Below are 19,146 nucleotides of genomic sequence, written 5' to 3'. Positions count from 1 at the left end.
TTGACAGAGATAATCCATTTTGATAATCTGCCGCTAAAATGTGTACAGGCTAAACCGTTGGTAAACAATTTAGCGATGGCATTAAAGTTTAGAGAATCTGGGCCAAAGTCTGTTTTTATTGTTCATTTGATCAGATACTGCTTACTGTCCCGCCAGGTATCTCTCGCAGAAAGATTCTGTTTTTATTGTTCATCTGTGCAGGAATCATGCTTCTCTCCCATTTAGAAACATCAAAGAGAAAAAGAAAACAAACCAGAAACAGGGGCCTGGCACTGGCTCACCAAAAGGTTGAGACTATCAGTTCACAGCCCCAACATTAAGACAGGCACAGTCCCCCCAGGAATGGGGATTCCCCAGAGAGAACCCTAGGGACTTCTCAATCCTGTAGTGTTAATACTTAAATAGCAGAAAAAATGATTTATTTAAAACAAAATTAGGAAGTCAAACGTTTGTGCTCAAATGCAGTGCGACCCCTTTCAGGTTATGTAACACAGCCTTATTAACAAAGGAACAAGCAGCATCTTATATACCAGTGGTCTCAAACTCAAACCCTTAGTGGGGCCACATTTTGGATCTGTAAGTACTTGGAGGGCCGCAGAAAAAATAGTTAATGTCTTATTAAAGAAATGACAACTTTGCATGAGGTAAAACTCTTTATAGTTTATAAATCTTTCCTTTAACAGTTAAAGGAAAGATTTATAAACTATAAAGAGTTTTACCTTAAGCAAAATTGTCATTAACTTTTATCCGTGGCCCTCCAAGTACCCTATTTTTTCTGCAGCCCTCACATTTAAAGTTTAATATCTTTCCTTTCTCAAAACTGACACATTTCAATCACTATATTGAAAATAAAATCATTTTCCCTACTTTTGTTGGTTGGTGACTTTTTTTTCTTTGATTTTAACTATGTTTCCAGGGCCTTCTTGTCCTTTGACTGTTTTTCTTTCCATCTTCACTTTCTGCCTTGCATCCATCTTTGGCATTAACTTAATACTCAATTTTTCTGTTTTCTTTTCAAAATCTATGTTTCCATGTCTTACCTTCCCTTCTATCTCTCTCTTCTTCTGTCCCTATATCCATGGTCTGACATCTCTTTCTTTCTTTTCTCTCCTTCCTTCCTTTCCCCTGGTCTGGCATCTGTCTCCTTCCCTCCCCAACTTTTTATTTCTTTCACCCTGCCCCCTTCTTTCTTTCTCTTTCTCTCCATGCTCCCTTTCTTTCTATATGTCTGTCTTTCTCTATCCGTGCCCCCTTTCTTTCTTTTTTTCTTTCTCCATGCCCTTTCTTTCTTTCTTTCTCCATGCCCCTTTCTGTCTGTGTCCTGTCTCCCTTTTTTCTTTCTGTTTCCCGGTCCCCCCCTTTCTTTATTTCTCCCTGCCCTCCCCCAAGCCACCATCGGAGAACAGGCCGGCGCAGAGTTCTTAGTTCTCCCTACTTATCTTCACCAGCAAGGGGCTGACCAATTCTCGCCACCCAACGTCAATTCTAAATTCGGAGAGGAAGTTCCGGGCCAGCCAGGCAGCGATGTGAAGAAATACCAGTCCAACTTTAATGCACTGGTCACAGTCTTTAAACAGAAAGAAAACTTGACAAAACTGCCCCAGTTATCCTCACTGGGCAATTCCAATGAGAAAACAAAAAGTGAATCAATAATCAAAATATATGCTTTGCCAAACATGTTCTGAGATATAATTCTGAGATATAGTTCTGAGAATGCTGCTGAGCTGGTCTGCACAAAACGTGATCCAGGCAAAATCTGCTAGCTTCTCTCAATAGCACCTCTCCAACACTCAACAAAGAGAAACAGGAGTGCATAAGGTTTTAGTCACAGTTCTTATTTGCAGCAAAAAAATGCAGACAGTACATTTCTCAGTAGTGTTATGGTATCCTTATAGTTCTTAAGCAGTTCTAGACACCACATGAAAGAGCAGAGGAACGTTAGCATTATGCAGGAAAGAACACAGCTCACAGCTTGTAGACTAGAGAGTTGCGCGGGGACAGAAATCCCACCCGTCCCCGCCAAAATCCCACCCGTCCCCGTGAGGAATCCCTCCGTCCCCGTGAGGAATCCCTCCGTCCCCACCCGTCCCCGCGAGGAATCCCCTCCGTCCCCACCCGTCCCCGCGAGGAATCCCCTCCGTCCCCACCCGTCCCCGCAAGGAATCCCCTCCGTCACCACCCTTCCCTATAAACTTCAGAAATAGTTATTTTATTTAATTATGCTACTGAATTAAAGGCTCTGGTAGAGACCCATTTACAAATAAGCAAAGAGACTACTAATTTGGAAAAATTAATTGGGAAGAATACATACTTTGTAAATGGGTTTCTTCCAGAACCTCTAATGTAAATATAAAATATAAATACTCAGCTGATGAGAACCCACAAACTGTCAGCTGAGGACTTCCTTTGCAGTTGGCCGGGGGTCCCTTTTGCCAAGCTTGGCAGGCAGCAGTAGCATCCCTGAGTCACAGATGCTGGCACCTCAGTGGCTCATGGATGCTGCCAGCGACTGCTGCGCTTGGTGGAGGGGAGTTCTGGCCATCTCTAGAGGAGGTCCTCTGCTGGCGGTGCTTGGGGATCCCCACCAGTCACAGCAAGGGTCAACAAGTACTTCAATACTGTAGAAATAAAACCAGAAATGCATTTCCTTTTCTTTTGAACACAATACAAAGACATCTGCCATATACATTTCCCAAAGCTAACATATTTTAGTCAATAAATTCCGTTTTTTACCTTTGTTGTCTGGAGACTTATTTTTCCATAAAGTTGGTCCCAGTTTCTTTTTTCCGCTTTCCCATCTTCTGTAAATTCTTCTGTTGCTGTCCATTGGTTCCCCCTACCATGGTCCAGCATTTATCTCTTTCTCATCTTTCGTGCCTGCCCACCAGCCCCACGCCCAACATTTCTCCTTCTATCACCCCTCTCCAGCATTATGCCACATCTCTCCCTCCATTCCCTTCACCACTGTCCAATATTCCTCCCTCTTGCATCCCTTTCAATCTGCCCCATTGTTCCCTTGCCACATTTCTCACTCTCATCTTTTTCTTCCCTATCATATTCTGTACCTTCCTCCCTACGACCAAAAATTCTCCTCTTTCTTCCATTTGCCATGTGTACACAACCATCTCTCTTTCCCGCTCATTGACACACCCACACCCAATTCTCCCTTTCTATTCCCTCCCCCACCTCAGCATCTCTTTCCCTCCTTTCCTCTCTTCCCAGTTCATGACTTCTGTGTCCAAAAATGCACTCCCTTCTACCACTTCATTCGAGTCCAGATAACAGCAGGGGTTGGAGGCAGCCTGCAGCAAGCCATATGTAGCCGACCCAGAAGTCTTCCCCCGAAGTCAGAGCTGACATCAGAGGGAAGGCTTTGCATCAGTCTGGCGGCAGCTGAGGTGTCAGGTGGGAAGGGGTAGATACTGGATGTAGGAGGTGAGAGGAGACAGACTGTAGATAGAAATGGGGAGGGATCAGACACACTGGATGAAAGGGGAAAGATAAGACAAACTGAAACTTACATCTCCTCTGCTTGGTCGAAACTTGGCTAACAGAAGGAGATGAAGCCTATCTATCCTACTGTTGCCCACCAAATTATTCATTTACATTTAATCATCGTCAGAATCGTAAAGGAGGAGGTCTAGCCATAATTCACATAAAGGACAGTCTAAAAACTATCGATCACTCCACTGGACCTGCGGAAATTGAATTTCTCCAAATTCAACTTAATATCTATCCTAAAACAGAAATACTTTTACTTTATATTCCTCCACCAATAAATCAGAATAACTTATTTCTTTTACAAAATCTGATTTTTGACTTCAGCTCTTCCTCTGAAAATCCTCTAATTTTGGGAGACTTCAACTTTCACTTTGACGAACTCTCTAATCCTCTCACCAAAGAACTTCTAAATTATACTGAAACTCTCAACCTCCAACCTTTAATTCAAGAACAAACTCACCAGGCAGGACATATATTGGATATGATTCTTATAACAAAAAATGACTACCTCAATTACTCTAAAATTTCAAATACGCCAGTTCCCTGGTCTGACCATCATCTCATATCATTTACATTAACGTTAAACAAGAAAATAATCTCAACTTCTCCAATCAAGCACATAACATATCGTGACTATTCAAAATTAGAAACCTCATCAGTTGAATCTTTTCTTCTTCTAAGACCCCCATTGTTAGAAACTGATCCAATTGAAGCTCAACTCACTTCATGGAACGAAACAATTCAATTATTATTAGATAAAGAGGTCCCTCTAATCAACAAAACAATATCTAATAAACAAATTCAAAACCCATGGTATACATCTGAACTCCAACTTATCAAAAGACAACTTAGGTCCACAGAAAGAAAATGGCGTAAAAATAAATCTATTACAAACTTGGCAATATTTAAAGATCTAGCACAACTTTACAAAAATAAAATTAACGAAACCAAAAGAAATTACTATTCAAAAAAAATTAAAATAGCAAGAAATCCATCCATTCTATTTTCCATTTTAAAATCTTTTAACTCTCAACCATGACATGATAACAATAGCTCAGAACTTTCAGCTCAAACATTGGCAGATACCTTTTGCAATAAAATTATTAACATACGAAACAAATTCACTCCTAACCCAAACACTAACCCCCCTGATTTAAATAACAATTCTAAAATTCCATGCGCCAAATGCTCTAACTTTAACATCCCAACACTATTAGAAATCAAAACAATTATTCAAAACTTAAATCTGAAAAATTCCACGTTTGAGACCATACCCCCGGCAATCTTAAAAAAACACTTTTTGGGTTTTGGACCCTATATCCATTCCTTAATCAAAAAAAGTTTAATTTCCGGGAACGTACCGGAAAACTGGAAAACATCACTAATATCACCTATAATAAAAGATCATAAAGTTAGTATTGACGACCCCACTAACTATCGCCCTATTGCTAACATCCCTTTCTTGGCAAAAATCACAGAGAAAGTGATCTTCAATCAGTTATCGGATTTTGTTAATTCCACCAACGTACTACACCCCAATCAAACGGGTTTTAGGAAACATCATAATACTGAATATTCCTTAATTGGACTTACGACAAACATCATCTACAATCTTGATCACCATAACTCAGTTATTCTTTTCTCTTTGGACATATCAGCCGCTTTCGATACCATTGATCATTCCCTCCTCATAAATAGACTACAATCTATAGGCGTTAGTGAAGTATCTCTACAATGGTTCACTTCTTTTTTATCTGATCGAACATCCACGGTACGGTTCAAGAATACATGTTCTAAACCTTTTTCTCACAACTATGGAATCCCTCAGGGTTCAATTCTATCCCCTTTATTATTTAACATCTTTTTAGCTCCCTTACTCAACTTAAGTCAATCCATAGGTTTTACCACTTACGCTTACGCAGATGACATTCAATTAATTCACGTAGTCAACCCAGAAAATCCTAATGATGTAATTCAAATTAATCAAAAATTAGAAAAAATTAAAAACTGGCTTACTCAAAATAAATTAGCTTTAAACATATCCAAGACAAAGGCACTACTCTTTCCAACTAGACAGGACCTAAAGCTTTCCACTCCTTTTTTAATCGAAAACACTTCAATCGTTCTAGTACCATCGCTCAAGATCTTAGGAGTAACATTAGATGCCAAATTTACGTATCAGGAACATATCAATAATATCGTTAAAAGTTGCTTTTATTGCTTGCGATTAATCCGGTCAATGGCTAAATATCTAGAGATAGAATCTTTAAACATCTTAGTCCATTCTCTTATAATTTCGAAACTAGATTACTGTAATTCATTGTTTTTAAACATTACATATAAGGAACAAAGGCGACTACAAATTATACAAAATATCGCCATTAAACTAATCCATCACGGGAAGAAATATGACCACGTTACGCCTTACCTAATAAATTCGCATTGGTTACCTATTAACCAAAGAATAACATATAAAATAGCTTTATTAGTATCTAAAACAATAACTACCAATGAACCACAGTTCATTGACCGCCTTCTAATTCCACAAACCTCAAATCGTCTTCTCCGATCGAATACACAAGATCTATTAATGGTCCCCTCACTAAAAACAATAGGAACCAGACGCCACGACATCTTCTCAGTTAAGGCACCGCTGGTTTGGAATACCCTTCCTTTGTATATTAGAAATACTAAAGATCTCAACTCATTTAAAATAAAGTTAAAAACATTCCTCTTTAAAGCTGCATTCAACCTCTAAATTCTCAATCTTCCATGTAAATTTTAATTTCAATCTCCTATACCCAAACCCTAATGTTTTTACCCCCCCCCCCCTCCAACCTTCTTTTTCTCCGCACTAGGAAACAAAAATTTTGTAACTTTTTCCCTCTCGTTTTCTCCAATTCATTCCAGTTTTGTATAACCTGTCAGTTTGTCAGTTTGAAATTGCTCTGTTTTATTTATTGTAGAAACTTTATTAATATTTTTAATGTTTTTACCCCAATTGTACATTTTATGTAATTCGCTTAGAAATATTAAGCGAACCATCAAATTTAAATAAAACTTGAAACTTGAAACTTGAATGCCTGGGGAGAGAGAAAAAGACAGATGATGGATGGAAAGAAAAGGAGAGGGGAGGAAGACATTGAATGGAAAGGAGGAGAGGGGGAGGATACGGATGGAAGGGAGGAAAGAGAAAGATGGAGCAGACACTGAATAGAAGGGGGAGAAAGAGAAATGAAGCAGATGCTGGGCTGAAAGGGGGGAAAGATGAGCAGATGCTGGATGGAAGGGGGGAGAAAGAAGGGTGGATGATGGATGGGATGACAGAGGGGGCAGAAAGGAGGAAGAGAGGAGACAGATCAGATGCTGGGCAGAAGCAGCAGACAGAGGGGCAGATGCTGGATGGAAAGAGGGGGAGGGGCAGATGCTGGATGGAAAGGGACCTCAGGTCAGCATCTGAATGGCCGTGCAAGTCTGCATGGGTCCAAATGGTGCCACACACTGCTAGACCCCCCCCCCCAGTCCATTGTGCTTTCTAGAAGCCAGTATTGTGGTGCAGCCTGGTCCCTGCTAGGTTTTCTCCCCCTAGAATGGGACAGACTGTGCTTTTGCCGGCAGAGGCAGAGTGGTGAGCCTGCACGATGTTGCAAACTATCCCCCCTCCCCACCCCACCCCACCCCACCCCACCCCACAAATGTCCTCCACCCAGAACAGGATCGAATCTGGGTTCCCAGTAGCTGAGCAGTGAGCCTACCGAGGTATCCCCTACCGAGAATGGAACCAACTCTGCAGTAAGAAGACTTAAAGAAGACTTAGAGCCATAGAGCACGAGACTCCCACGGGATGAAAACAGCCTACCTAAATTCTGGCGATGCAGGCATGCAGCTTACAAGTCCGGCGTCGCGGCAGGAAATAGCCATGCTGAGCACTGAGCTCAGCACGTACACAGATGAAAGCCTTGCTTGCTGATTGGTCCGGCGGCACGGCGGGGCAGGGCCGCCGGACCAATCAGCAAGCAAGGCTTTCATCTGTGTACGTGCTGAGCTCACTGCTCAGCATGGCTATTTCCTGCCGCGACGCCGGACTTGTAAGCTGCATGCCTGCATCGCCAAAATTTAGGTAGGCTGTTTTCATCCCCGTGGGAGTCCCGTGGGCCAGGCGGCGTCCCCGTGGGAGTCCTGTGGGTCAGGGGGGCATCCCCGTGGGAGTCCCGTGGGCCAGGGGGCGTCCCCGTGGGAGTCCCGTGGGCCAGGGGGGGAACCCGCGGGATTCCCGCGATCCCCGTTCCCGTGCAGACCTCTATTGTAGACCTCAATCTGCTCCTGGCCTCCGTGGCAACCTCACTGGGCAAACACAGCTGAACGGAGCACATTCATCAGCACAGATGGGAAAAAGCAAACTGCTTCAGACGAGCTCAAAATCCAAAACTTCTTTCCTTTTGTTAATAGCTTTATACAAAACACTGTGCTGGTTTAGTTCACAATAACCACCTTTTGATAAGCAGGTAAGTAAAGAGAAAAATATTACTCAGAGATTCAATTAACCTGCATAGCTTCAACAGCCTCAGGCATACCTTCCTCAGTTTCCATGGTATCTGGCAGTGTGATAAATTCAGTAGCTGGGCTAGGAGGAATTTCACCCACCTCCTGCATATCCAAGTCTGAGGATTCAGCACTGAGAGGCAACTCCATCTGGCTTCTAGCTGACCTCTTCGTCTGTCTGCTCTCATTCTCCCTGTGGCTTCCGTCCCTCCTCTTTGCTCTGTAACTTGAGCCTGTCTTTAAGCAGCTGTAGGCCATGCCCCCTCAGCCAGGGCGGGAAAATAGTATCAGCAGCAGGTCCCTACCTCTAGAATCTGAGTATCTTAAAGGGACAGGACCTCCAACATAACATTGTGCAAATCCTGGCTATTCAAGGGAGAAAACCCTGAGCTAGCCCTGGATTGGCCACATTGTCGGGACTTTCTTAACAGCTCAGGCCTACAGGCTGGCAGAGCCTTCTTAACAGCTCAGCCATTGAATTTGATTTAGCTCAGGCGTTATTCCCCTCCATATCCTTGCCATTGATGGACTTTAAGAAGTGCGGTGGTTGTCAATAGAGAATTTCAATTACCGATCTGCACAATTGGTATATACAGACACTTGCGCCGTTGTTTGACATTCCAGAAAGGCACCATCAAGAGCTGCCTTTTGCAATACCAGAAATTGTTCAGTATATGCATGAAGAAGGATTCAGCATCGCTAACATCGACACTGAAAGTGTCGACATCCACATCAGCAAATGTACCAAAGGCATCGACATTGAGGCCGGTGACACCTTTGGAAGTACCGATGCTAACACTGATGTCTGACATGGCATCTTCCTCAGGTAACCCAGCTAAGAAGCCACCTTTGCAATCTGGGGCACAGGTTATTCAGGCATTGAGCCAATTCATGCCAACCAGGCGTAAACCCCTTTTAAGGCTCGTCTCTAAGACAAGAGGTATATCATCGTCATCATCCTCTCTGGAGCGAGCCATGGCGCATATGGTACTGGCGTCTAAGCCACAGGTATCAGTGTCATCTTTCCAACAAAAGCTTGATGCTCTGATCTGTTTGGAGGGCATTTGGGGCTATTGTCAATGATTCCTCTGGTACCAGTCCAGTTTCAGAGCCCTACAGTGCAAGATGTCGGTACCACTATTCCATCTCAACACCAATCTCCATCGAGGTATTCATCAAAGGGGAAACATCATGACTCATCGACAGAGAAGCATGGTTGCTCTTGTAGCAGGAATTCCTCATCTAGACATCGTTTGAAGTCCAGTTATGCATCAAGGTGTAGTCGATCCTCTCGGGATCACCATGCATCAAGGCATTCTCCTCAGCACCGTTCACCATCACCGAAACATTGTTTATCGAGGTGCCATTCTTCCTCTTCATGATGCTCTTCTAAGTCTGGGAAGCATATGGAGAAATGAATGCATGTCTCTGCATTTTCACCCTCATTATCAAAGCATCATTTGTCGAGGCACAAATCTTCCTCTTCTAGTTGCTCATCCAAGTCTGGAAAACATACAAAGAAACAAAAGCATGTGTCTGCGTCGTCTCCTTCACCAGATCAGCAAAGAGCAAAACGTCCACTGAAGTCGCTTTCATTGCATCAGGATTCAGACCTTCAGCTTCATATAGATGTTGAAATTTCACATTCATCTCCTGAAATCTCAAGTTCACTTGCTCATACCATAAGTCTTCTTCTAGAGACCCATCTACTGTTGAGAAACTATCTTTTACACATTTCATCAAGAGGTTGGGTCAGGATTTTTATCCCAGGACAAGCAGGCAGCTATTCTTGACTGATGGGTGACGGCACCGACGGAGCCCCGGTACGGACACTTTTAGAGTGATTGCACTCTAAGAACTTGGAAAGTTCTGGATACCGCACCGCGCATGCGCGAGTGCCTTCCCGCCCGACCCCGGCGCGCGGTCCCTCAGTTTTCTAGTTTCCGCGGAGCTAAGAAGACGCGTTCACTTCAACGGCCGTTGAAGAGATTTTTTCACGCCTTCCCGCTCGCGTAAACCCCCCTTTTACAATAAAGTTTTCTTTATTTCTTTATTTCTTTTCTTATTCTCTTAAAATAAAATAAAAATAATAATTTTTTCTCCTCTTTTTCGATTCGGCCCGGCGGGGCCTGTTGCCACGATCGAAGCCTCGGCTTTCGATTTGGCAGAGGCTGTTTCCCCGTTCATGCCCCCTCAGCCCGGTTTTAAAAAGTGCCAGCGGTGCGCTAGACCAATTTCGCTGACAGACCCCCATAACTGGTGTCTGCAGTGTCTTGGTCCTGACCATCGAGCATCTTCTTGCTCCCGCTGTGCAACTTTAAAAAAGAGGACCCTCAAAAACCGCCAAATCCAGCAGCGGATCCTTTTCGGTGCCGAGATGTCCGACTCCGCAACTCCGGCACCGACATCTGTTCCACAGTCGGCTCCGACTTCGTCGACACCGCGTGATTCGACGCCGGTATCGCATCCCACAGGTAAGCCGGCTAAGAAGCCTTCCCCGTTGGAGCGTCCTCCGGTCTCTACAGCAGTGAGCCCAATCCTGCCGACCTCGAGGCGCCCACGGAAGCGCTCCGCTCCGATCGAAGTTAGTCCCTCGACATCGGGCTCTTCTTCGGAGTGTCGAGCGGCACCCAAGGCACCGCAGAAGAAAAAAGCGGTGCCGGTGCCATCCTTGGACGAGCGCATCGCCGCCGTTCTGCAGGTGCAGCTTAAGGATCAACTTCAAAAGCTGTTTCCTGCTCTCTTGACCCCGAACCTTCCAGTTCCAGTTCGGTCGGAGCCTCCGGTACCGATAGAGGAACGCCCTCTCTTATCGGCATCCATTTTATCGGTACCGGCACTTACCACATCGTCATCGATGCCGGTTCTAGCTCCTGAACCTAGGTCTCAGCACCAGGCGGTACAGACCTCGGTACCGATACATCAGGTTGCATCGCCTGGTACCGTTTCTATGACATCGGGCAAATCTACACATAAAACCCGACACGTAGAGCCCTCCACACCTGAGTCTCGACACCATGGCTCTCAGGTTAGAGACCCTGATTTGTGGGGAGATTCAGAAGAGCCCTTCCTATCTGAAGGAGAATGCTCTTCCGATGAGGAGGAACACCTGGTGACAGACCCTCCTTCTAAACAGGATTCCACCTCTTTTACCTCCTTTTTGAAGGAGATGTGTGAATCCCTATCAATTCCCTTGGAGGCTGAATCCAAGAAGTCCAAAGCATTCCTTGATGCTCTGGATTTTGACCAGCCTCCAAGGGAATTCCTTAAACTTCCTCTCCATGATATTTTACGAGAGACGTTTTATAAAAATCTTGAAACTCCCCTGACTGTACCAGGAGCTCCTCGTAAGCTGGACTCTCTATACAGGGTAATCCCCATTCCTGGGTTTGACAAGCCCCAGCTCCCACATGAATCTCTTTTGGTAGAGTCTACATTAAAGAAATCAGCGGGGGCTAATGTGTATGCTTCAGTCCCTCCTGGCAGAGAAGGGAAATCTATGGACAAATTTGGCAAACGGCTTTATCAAAATGCCATGTTGGCCAATAGATCAGGAAACTATGCTTTTCATTTTTCTTTTTATTTAAAGCATTTGGTCCAGCAGTTGTCTTCATTTGAACAATTCCTTCCTGATCGTAGAAAACCTTCTTTTCATTCCTGTGCTTCCTCTCTCCTTCAGTTGAGGAAATTTCTTGTCAGGTCAATTTATGACACCTTCGAATTGACTTCTAGAGCCACGGCTATGTCAGTGGCTATGCACAGGTTGGCATGGCTCAGGGTCTCAGAGCTAGAGGTGAACCACCAAGACCGTCTAGCAAATGCTCCTTGTCTGGGGGATGAGCTGTTTGGAGAATCCATGGATTCAACAACACAAAAACTGTCGGCTCATGAAACCAGATGGGATACTCTTTTAAAGAATAAAAAGAAGACTCCCCCTGCTAGACCGTTTCGCCAACAATCGGCATACCAACGCCGATATGCTGCTCGGCCTTTACCTCAGCATTCCCTACAACCGAGGCGTCAGCGACAGCAGCAACAACGTCAACCACCTAGGCAAAATCAGCAACAACAGGTGAAACCTCCTCCACCTCAAAAGTCTACTCAACCCTTTTGACGTGTTTCTCCAGAACATAGCCATTTTGCCTCCATCAGTTCAACTTCCCCTACCCATTGGAGGCCGTCTCACTTATTATCTCAGCCGTTGGGAGAACATAACATCCGATCAATGGGTTCTCAACATCATCCGCCACGGCTACTCTCTCAACTTCCAAACACTTCCATCTCAAAGTCTGCCAAGAGAGTCTGCTTTGAACACTCCCCAGGCTTCTCTCCTTATTCAAGAGGTTCAATCTCTTCTTCTTCTAAACGCTATCGAAGAGGTTCCTCTGGACCAGAAGGGGCAGGGGTTTTACTCCCGTTATTTTCTGGTTCCAAAGAAGACAGGAGATCTCAGACCCATCTTAGATCTTCGAGATCTCAACAAATGTTTGGTCAAGGAAAAATTCAAGATGCTCTCTCTGGCCACTCTTTACCCTCTTCTCAATCAAGACGACTGGCTATGTTCCCTCGACCTCAAAGAGGCATACACTCATATTCCAATCCATCTAGCCTCCAGGCAATACCTCCGCTTCATGATCAACAACTGTCATTACCAGTACAAAGTTCTCCCCTTCGGTCTTGCCTCATCTCCAAGAGTATTCACCAAGTGTCTAATTGTGGTAGCTGCTTACCTACGCTCCCATCACCTTCAGGTGTTTCCTTACCTGGACGATTGGTTGATAAAGGCCAACTCATCTCAAACAGTTCTCCTGGCCACCAATCAAACCATCTTGTTCTTACAGCTTCTGGGGTTCGAGATCAATTTTCCCAAATCTCATCTCCTCCCCACTCAACGACTTCAATTCATTGGAGCGGTGCTGGACACAGTCCTCATGAGAGCATTCCTACCGTCCAACCGTCTTCAAACTCTCCAATCTCTGTGTCAGCAGGTACTTCCACAACGTTCCATCTCTGCCAAACAAATGATGATACTCTTGGGTCACATGGCATCCACAGTCCATGTCACCCCCCTCGCACGTCTTCACCTGCGCATTCCTCAGTGGACCCTTGCTACCCAGTGGTCACAAGCGACGGATCCTTGCTCACGGCACATATCTGTGACATCATCTCTTCGTCAGTCTCTACAATGGTGGTTGATATCCTCAAATCTCTCCAGAGGTCTTCTATTCCATCTACCTCCTCATCAACTGATCATCACCACAGATGCCTCCCCTTATGCCTGGGGAGCTCATTTGAACGAATTCCAAACTCAAGGTCTTTGGACAGTGCAGGAAATGACACATCACATCAATTTCCTAGAACTCAGAGCGATGTTTTATGCCCTCAAGGCTTTCCAACATCTTCTCTATCCTCAGGTCCTTCTGTTGTGCACAGACAATCAAGTGGCCATGTACTACATCAACAAACAGGGTGGGACAGGCTCTCGCCTCTTGTGCCAGGAAGCCCAGAAGATTTGGACTTGGGCCACAGATCACCATCTCTTTCTGAAAGCGATTTACATTCAGGGAGAGCAGAATTACTTAGCGGACAAGCTGAGCAGAATTCTCCAACCTCACGAGTGGACACTCGATCCCTTAACTCTACAGTCCATCTTTGCTCAGTGGGGCACTCCTCAGATCGACCTTTTCGCAGCTCCTCAAAATTACCAGCTGCCTCTCTTCTGCTCCAGACTATACACTCCTCACCGTCTGGCAGCGGATGCATTTCTCCTCGATTGGTCCAATCTGTTCCTGTATGCCTTTCCTCCTCTGCCTCTCATGTTACGAACATTGTTCAAGCTCAAGAGGGAAGGAGCCACCATGATTCTGATTGCCCCACGGTGGCCCAGACAGCATTGGTTCTCCCTTCTACTTCAACTCAGTTCCAGGGAACCTTTTCTACTTCCACTGTTTCCTTCTCTGCTTACGCAACAACAGGAGACCCTTCTACATCCCAACCTCCAGTCTCTACACCTGACAGCTTGGTATCTCTCGGGCTGACTTCACAGGATTCTCTTCTGTCTCAGCCCGTTCGTTCTATTCTGGATGCTTCCAGGAAACCAGCCACTCTGCAATGTTACCATCAGAAGTGGACTCGGTTTTCTTCCTGGTGTCTTCTTCATCGTCATGATCCCACGTCCCTTGCAGTGGAGACCCTATTGGACTATCTACTTTCTTTGTCTAACTCTGGTCTCAAAACTACCTCCATCAGAGTCCATCTCAGTGCTATTGCTGCATTTCATGAGCCCATCCATGGAAAACTCCTTTCAGCTCATCCCCTAGTCTCTAGATTCATGCGAGGTCTTTTTAATGTAAAACCACCTCTAAAAGCACCTCCTGTGGTCTGGGATCTTAATGTGGTTCTCTCTGCTTTGATGAAGCCTCCTTTTGAACCCTTAGCTACTGCCGCTTTCAAGTTTCTCACTTGGAAGGTACTTTTCCTCATTGCTATCACCTCTGCCAGGAGGGTCAGTGAGCTCCATGCACTGGTTTCTGACCCACCTTTTACAGTCTTTCATCACGATAAGGTGGTTATGCGTACTCATCCAAAGTTTCTCCCAAAGGTTGTCTCTGAATTCCATCTCAACCAATCTATTGTACTGCCTGTTTTCTTTCCAAGACCTCACACTCACTCTGGTGAACAGGCTCTTCATACTTTGGACTGTAAGAGGGCTTTAGCTTACTATTTAGACCGTACTAAACCCCACAGATCTTCGCCCCAACTTTTCTTATCTTTTGATCCTAATAAGTTGGGACGCCCTGTTTCTAAACGTACGCTATCTAATTGGCTCGCAGCGTGCATTTCATTCTGCTATTCTCAATCCGGACTGGCACTGGAAGGTTCTGTCACGGCCCATAGAGTTAGAGCTATGGCAGCATCTGTAGCTTTCCTCCGCTCCACGCCTATTGAGGAAATCTGCAAAGCTGCTACTTGGTCCTCAGTTCACACTTTTACATCACATTATTGTCTGGATACATTCTCCAGACGGGATGGTCACTTCGGCCAATCTGTTTTGCAAAATTTGTTTTCCTAATGGCCAACCTTCCCACCATCCCTCTTTTTGTTAGCTTGGAGGTCACCCATCAGTCAAGAATAGCTGCCTGCTTGTCCTGGGATAAAGCACAGTTACTTACCGTAACAGGTGTTATCCAGGGACAGCAGGCAGATATTCTTGCGTCCCACCCACCTCCCCGGGTTGGCTTCTTAGCTGGCTTATACTAACTGAGGGACCGCGCGCCGGGGTCGGGCGGGAAGGCACTCGCGCATGCGCGGTGCGGTATCCAGAACTTTCCAAGTTCTTAGAGTGCAATCACTCTAAAAGTGTCCGTACCGGGGCTCCGTCGGTGCCGTCACCCATCAGTCAAGAATATCTGCCTGCTGTCCCTGGATAACACCTGTTACGGTAAGTAACTGTGCTATCTGTCAGGCTGGAGGCAGATATAACGTATTTCCAATAGTTCTTGGACACTATGGACTATGACCAATCACCTAAAGAATCATTAAAGCTACCTTTACATGCCATTTAAAAAGACACCTATAAGAACTGGGAGTTGCCTTTTTCAGTACCCTTGACTCCACGAAAATTAGACTCTATGTATAGGATAATTGCAATCCCAGGATTTGACAAGCTTCAGTTCTCACATCAGTCCTTGGTAGTAGAGTCTACTCTTAAAATTCAACACCATCGAAGGTTTATGCAACTCCCACTGGGAAGAGAAGGGCGGACCATGGACAAGTTTGGTAAACGCCTTTATCAAAATTCCATGCTGGCTAATCGAGTGAACAATTATAGCTTCTATTTTACTTGCTATATAACATCTATTGAAACAGTTGCCAGTTTTTCAAAAATATATTCCATCAAACCAGGTAAATGATTTCCAATGTATTGTGGCTAACCTCACCCAATTACATCAACTTATGGTTCAATCAGCATATGATGCATTTGAATTATCGTTTAGAGTGGTAGTGATGAGAAGATTGGCCTGGTTGAGAGTAGCTGATATGGATGCTAATTTACAAGATCACTTAGGAGATGAGCTGTTTGGTGAGTCCATGAAATCAGCTACAGAAAAACTTAGTAATCATGAAAAGTATTGGAATGCTTTACTAATAATAATAATATAATAATAATAAATTTATTCTTGTATACTGCCCTACCACAAAGTTCCAGGCGGTTAACAATAAAGATGAACTGTGCAATCAGTGAAAAATACATCAGGTAAAATATAAAAAAGATGCTGAAATAAAAGAAGAATAGTACATAATTATTTGACAAACTTATCAAACAAGTGTGTTTTAAAAAATTTTCTAAAAACATTAAGTCTTTTTGACAAATAAGCGGGCTTAACCAAGAGTCACTTTGCCTAGCTGAAAGGCAAATGTCCTAATCAAAAATTTCTTGTAACGACAGTTCTTAACTGAAGGATACATGAACATTAACTTATTACGAGTATTTTTTAACGAAGTGTAAAAATTAAACTGAGAGATTAGATATCCTGGAGCCAAACCAAAAAGAGATTTAAAACAAAGACAACTGAATTTAAAAAGAATCTGTGCCTCAAAGGGCAACCAATGTAATTGCCGATAAAATGGGCTAATATGGTTGTATTTCTTTAGACCAAAAATTAAGCGCACTGTTGTATTTTCTACTAGCCGGATGCATTGTAAGTTTTTCTTAAATGATGCAAGATAAACAATGTTACAATAATCGAGGACAGACAGAACCAAAGACTGCACCAAAATTCTAAAAGAAACCGAATCAAAATATCTTTTGATGGTTCTAAGTTTCCAAAGAATCATAAAACAGCATTTTATCTTAAGGTCAGTATGATTTTCAAATGTTAACTGTCTATCTAGTGTAACTCCTAAGATCCTGATAGAAGGAACAATTTCAAAAGTATGACAATTAATGAAAACCTGTTTGTCTGATATGATATCATTTGGGCTGGCAAGAAAAAATTTTGTTTTATCTGAGTTAAGTTAAGTTTAAGTTTAAAACTGACCTTCCAAAGTTGTATCTTAGCCAAGATTTCAGCAATCTGGACTTTTACGTCCTCAGAAAGAGATGACATAGGCAATAACACAGTAATATCATCCGCATAGATATAGAATTTGACTTTCAGTTGTTGCAAGAGGTTAGCCAAAAAAATCAAATATATATTGAAAAGCGTAGGTGACAGTGGGGATCCCTGAGGGACACCGGATGGATTACTCCAGGTGAATGAATATGTCCCTGGAGTAATGTCCCTCAGGAATCCCCATTGTCACTAAAGCGTAGACCCAAACTATCTTCCTCCCGTTCTTACAAAATACCTCCTTCTTATCAGAGAAGATTTCCTTCAAAACCTTCTGCCTCTGTGAGACAGCAACAAAAGAGACCAAAGCAGCAACAATGTTCACCAAAGCCGCAAACGTCTGCACCATCAAAATCAACAGTCTTTTTGACAACCTCATAGAGAGCATAGCCACAATTACAATATCTCTACCTCTTCCCATAGGGGGTCATCTTCAACATTATTACCAGTGGGTTCTGCAAATCATTTGGGTGGCTCTAATGTCCTCCTATGACCTTCAGCTGTGCTCCACTGCCTACTCACCAGAAAGGCCTCTGTCTTGACCTAGTCCTCTCCTCCAACTGCTCTATCACCGAATTCTGCTCCTCAGATCTTACCATCTCACCAGAAAGGCCTCTGCCTTGACCTAGTCCTCTCTTCCAACTGCTCTATCACCGAATTCTGCTCCTCAGATCTTACCATCTCCGACCTTCACAATTCATCATCCAACTCCCTGACCAATCACTACCCTTATGTTTAGGAACCTTCAGGCTATTGACCTTGACACACTCTCTACCACTGTCTCATCTCTCCTTTCCACTACTATGTCAAATGAGTCTACGGATGAAGCTGTCCTCTCCTATAACTCCATTCTCTCATCTTCTATCGATACTTTGCCCCATCCGTTTCCCGTTCTGTAAGACATGCCAAACTCCAGCCCTGGTTGACTCCCCAAAACCTGCTCTCCTGTGCCCGAACTGCTGAACGTATTTGGCTTAAATCCTGTACGCTTGCTGACTTCATTCATTTCAAATTCATGCTGACGTCCTCTTGCTTGCCAAACAGGACTACTACAACCATTTGACCAACTCTCTTAGTGCCAACCCTCGCCGTCTCTTTGCTACGCTCACCTCTCTAATCAGTGCTCCCGCCTCCTATCCCCTCTTCACTCTCCCCCAGACGATGACAGAATTCTTCCACGACAAGATTCATAAGATCCACCTTGAATTCTCAACAATGTCGCCTCCCCCGCTGCCCCTTCCGACTGTCCGCTCTGTTGACCTCCCTTCAACAACCCTTATGACCCTTTCTTCCTTTTCTGAAGTCACGGAAGAGGAAACTGCTTAACCTTTTCTCCTCCTCCAAACCCACCATCTATTCCTCTGATCCGATTCCTACCTGCCTACTCGTATCCATTGCTCTCGCTGTAATCCCTCCCATCTGTCACATTCTCAACCGTTTGTCTTATGTCTAATTCGTCTAAATTGTACGTGAAACCACCACCTGGTGGCTTTTAAACTGTACATCGCTTAGATATTTTTTTATAAGCGATTCATCAAATGCTAATAAACTTGAAACTTGAAACTTGATTTGCTTTCTATTGCTACAGTTCCTGATGTATTCAAACATGCTGTAGTTATGCCCCTCCTTAAAAAGCCCTCGCTAGATCCTACATCCCTCTCCAACTACCGCCCTATCTCCCTCCTCCCCTGCATATCCAAACTACTCGAACATGCTGTTAACCGCCATTGCCTGGACTTCCTTTCTTCTCAAAATATTCTTGACCCACTTCAATCGGGTTTTCGCCCTCTCCACTCTACATAAATTGCCCTTGCTAAAGTCTCTAATGACGTGTTCCTGGCCAAATCCAATGGACTCTACTCTATCCTCATTCTTCTCAATCTGCTGCCTTCGACCCTGTTGATCACCGCCTCCTTCTCAACACATCCTCGCTGGGATTCCGGGGTTCTGCTCTCTCCTGGTTTTCTTCCTCTCTCTCGTTGTACCTTCA

General features: G+C 44.1%; 1 protein-coding gene across 3 annotated transcripts in view; it reads left to right on the top strand.

Moving 5' to 3' along the window:
• The window catches only part of PPP1R37 (protein phosphatase 1 regulatory subunit 37), a 712,503-nt gene that overhangs the window by 518,864 nt on the left and 174,493 nt on the right, over positions 1-19,146 (top strand). The gene's annotated exons all lie outside the window — the stretch shown is intronic.

The sequence above is a fragment of the Geotrypetes seraphini genome, chromosome 8, assembly GCF_902459505.1.
Source record: "Geotrypetes seraphini chromosome 8, aGeoSer1.1, whole genome shotgun sequence".
Lineage (NCBI taxonomy): Eukaryota > Metazoa > Chordata > Amphibia > Gymnophiona > Dermophiidae > Geotrypetes > Geotrypetes seraphini.
The sequence above is the reverse complement of the archived record's forward strand: the minus strand, read 5'-3'. Positions and strand labels throughout refer to the sequence as shown.